Raw genomic sequence first — 4,348 nt, forward strand, 5'->3', positions numbered from 1 at the left:
TTTGAAAGTTATCCTTGACATTGTCCTGTGTGTATGTAATGTTTCTTCTTCATATTTGCTCCTCATTGTCTTCTTGTGTGCTAAAAACCCTCCTACTGTCATTTATTTCATTTATTGCTTGCATGCACATATTCTCTCTCTCTCTCTCTCTCTCTCTCTCTCTCTCTCTCTCTCTCTCTCTCTCTCCCTCTCTCTCTCTCTCTCTGTGTGTGTGTGTGTCTGTGTGTGTGGGTATGTATGTATGCATGCATGTTTATGTGTATATATTTCCTGTGTGTGTTTGTATGTGAGAGTATGTATGCTAGAGGCCCTTTAGGGTTCAGGATAACTTACAGGAATCGGTTCTCTTATTCTGCTATGTAGGATCCCCTGATTAAACTCTATCAGGATTGGTTGCAAGGGCCTTGTCCCGTGAAGTCAAGTGATCTGCCCCATTTTCTGTGTTTTAACAACCTGCTGTCCCTGATTTGATCACTTCCTCTTTGTGGAGAGGCCCTGCTACTGCAGACAGAGGTATGCAGGGAGGTCCCCTTCTGTCAGAGGTGTAGGGGAGGGGAATAGGGCAGAAGAGGGAGGGATGGTGGGAACAGGAAGATACAAGGGAGGGGATAACATTTGGGATGTAATCTGAATAAATTATAATAAATTAAAATTGAAAAAAAAAACTACAGAGACGAAAACTGTCGTTTTTAATCAGAGTTCCCTGCATGTCGGTGCCTCTGGGGTTCTTCTAGATCTTGGGAAACTTTCCATTCCCTACACCTGTCAAGAAAAATGGCTCCTCCTCTCCTCAGAGCAGTTAACCATCAATAGCCCCTCTGCTGTGAGTGGAGCAGGAGGCCCTACCTCAAGCATGCTGCAACGCTGGAAGGGCGCCACCTTGTGAAATTTTAGTGGAAGTAATCACAGCTGCTGGCCTTTAATAGTGCAATGTCTGTTTTTTTTTTTTTTTTTTAATACTTTAATTTTTTTTTTTACACATGTAGAAAACAAACTACGTACAGCAGGGAGAACCATGTGACAATCATGAGAATAATGAGCTCTATACATGTTACATTCATAGTGACTTGGCCATCTGCATTCATCCCATTTGAAGTAAGTGTCTTTCCTGTTTTGTTGGGTCTGAATTTCTGAATGAGAGTCAATATCTATCCTATCTCAACTCTAATAGCTTAACTTCTTTGTCTTGATCTAAAACGATCTTGTCCCCTAACCAACTAAACTTGGTTGTAAAACTATACTATCTTGTCTTCAATGCCCCTCAGAGACTTGAGAAGGAATAAAACTTAAATTCCTGAGTGAACCAGCAGTGTGGTTTAGCAGTTTCCAAATTGTACAAATTGACTTAAGACAGGATACTTCCTGACCCAATACACTTTGTAACGCTGGAGCCTCATCTTCAGCTTTCTGGCCTAATATCTCTGCCAGTCTTGTTTGCAGGGCAGGAAATATTGAGGACTTGCTTTCCCTGACTTGGCAGAGTGCGGTCTTCGACTCTGCCTGCATCTATGTTGCCCATTTTTAAGCAGATTCTGTTTGTGGCAGGAATAAGGACATTTTGCCCAGTGGCTATTTTGCCACCTTTGAAGCCATGTCTATAAGGAGGCTCTTTGATGCTCATCATCATCTTTGTGGTCGGCTGGGTGCTGTCAGGAGTTAACTTGTCTTGTTGTCAGTCGAGAGGGGAGGTTTTTCACAGCACTCCTCCCAGCCTCCGCCTGCTGTATTGTTTCTGTGTCTTTTTACACCATGCCACCTGAGTGGTGAGGTCTGGTGTGTGACTGTGTGATACAGATGCTTCATCTGTGGCCAGGCACTCAACACCTTTTCTAAACCTTTGATGAGCACATAAGTCTGCATTAACAGCTCCTCATGCAAAAGAAGTTTCTCTGACCAATGAGGAAAGCCTTTAGCTCTAATCTGTGGATATAAACATAGATATTTAGGAGGCAGTTTGGCATGACCATTTAGAATAAATGACAAAGCATGTTTCCATATGGATCTTTATGCACCAGTGTATGGAGTTAGGACCATATTTACAGCATCATGCATGAATTCCATCCTGGGAAGTGGCCAAACACTCAACCAGGAAATGCTTGGTTACTGTTGTAGCAATAGCACCATGATTGCATATGTGGGCATATCATCGCATCAGGGCAGCATTCCAGCATATACAATCCACTGCTGCTCAGAACCCTGATGACTGTTTCCTCCCAGCACAATGCACAGGAAGGACGACCCTGCACAAGGAAAGTTAGGCAGCAGGGGGAAGTTTGCCAGTCATTTTCTGCTTATTTCTCTATGTGCCAAGACCAAACTGTGGTGTGTTCCACAGTAGGGTCTAACATCTACTTCTGGTGTGTAACCAAGACAAATAGTACTAGCCTGTACTGTTTTGATAGCTTTAGGCCTCCCTGACTAAAAACCCATAAGGGGGGTTGTGTCTCACACCTGGGAATGAAATTTCCTGTGATCACCTGTGGCATGTAGAAGCATCATGAGAACACCAAGCAGTGTCTCTCAAGTGGGTCCTCTCATTTACTCTCTTCTGAAGACTCGTGATCTTGGGTATTGAAGCCTTTTCAGAGTCCAGACTACAAACAACTTAACGGTTCAGTTGCCCAGACATCCACTCTCCTAAGGTCACCTGTTGACTCTTCCAAGGACCAAGCCTAGGGTGATGTGAAAAGCTGGAGCCAATACCGAAACTTCATGAACTGAGCTGGTCTTCCAGGGTCGCTTAGAAAATTGTGAACCTAACATGACAGGAGTGAATATTGTGGGTAGAGGATGATTCCTGCTGGGATCTGCCAGTGCTGGCAGGGATAGTTTTGTTTTCAGTTTTTGAAACAAGAGTTTTTCTGTTTAGCCTTGGCTGTCCTAAACTTCCTTTGTAGATCAGGCTGGTGTTAAACTCAGAGAGCCACCTGCCTCTGCCTCCCTGAGTGTTGAGATTTTAGGTATATACCACCATGCCAGGCTGCCAACCCTGACTTTTAATGGGCGCTTAGTACCTGAAGTCAGTTTTTTAGGCTTTTGCTGCCAACATTTTACCCACTAAGCCACTGCCCAATTCCTGCCATGTCTAGTTCCTTTCTTTCTGAATATATATTCCATTTTCATGTGCTTACTATTCAACAAAACAGTTTGCATAAGCAAGATCTCTTATCAACAACGGGAAATCTTGAATGTCTTCCACAAGTGGAAATTTTTCCAGCAAATATGATCTGCGTAAGAGACTCCATGACAGTAATGAAGTTATTGGGACTCATGCACAAGGCTCATGTTCCTCTTTGTGGTACATATTTCAGCTCTTTCAGATTAAGGTCTTCATGCATTACTGGGTCCAAACAAATGATCTGAGTATATAGTCAGCTTCCATCCTTAACCATATGTTTTGTTGCTTGTCTGCATTGCTGGTCTATCTTAGATAATAGAACGTAATTTCAGGTGGAAGTTAGCATTTACTGGAAATCACGTAATGAACAAGTGACATTACTAGTACATCAGATAATCTGTAAACAGCGGTTATTAAGTGGCTCTCTAATCTAAATGCCTTCACATTGAAGGGGTCTTAGAGATATTAGGGGAAGGGAGTGTTTTCCAGGTTTCCATTCTCACCTTATTTCTAATTCTGATTTTTTTCTTAATTAACTTCCATAAACGTATCATGATTAGCCACTATACTATGACTGGGAGGTTAAAGTGTAAGAAAGTGACTAGATAAGGAAGAAGGGAAAACGGTATTGGTCACCTGGAGAAATAAATGGCTTAAGACTTCTAATAATATTGAATTAAATCTGATATTACAATATGATGATATCTCATCATGGTGTGAATAATTTCACAAGCACGTTGATTGCTGGAGGGATAACTTAATTGTCAAGAGCACTGGTTGCTTCTTGTAGAACACATCAGATTGGCTCATTATGTGTGACAAATTCAGCCCAAGACAATGAGTTATAACAATGGATCAATCACTCCAGTGCTGCACCTGACAGGAGTCTCTGCATTGTGTCAGTACTAGTACTGCATTTGTAAGACTAAAACTATGCTAAAATAGAAATATCTTTTGAAAGGGGTTTGAATCCTTCCCCCCAACAAAGTTGCATAGTTTATTTCAACAGCAGTAACACCCCAAGGACAGGGCTCTTTTCACAGAGGCCTCTGGTCCCTTCCATACTCAAAACATTCCTCCTATTTTTTCCCCACTACCCATTGGACATTGCAAACTTGACAGCACATTGCTTATGTCAAGAAAAAAATTAATCAGTGACATGTTTGTCGAGAGTAGCAGTGTGCAGTGATTGGCTATTTCAGCCAATAATAATTATTTCTGTTGGCAAGA

This window comes from Acomys minous, assembly GCF_964271855.1.
Source record: "Acomys minous genome assembly, chromosome: 2".
Classification (NCBI taxonomy): Eukaryota; Metazoa; Chordata; class Mammalia; order Rodentia; family Muridae; genus Acomys; species Acomys minous.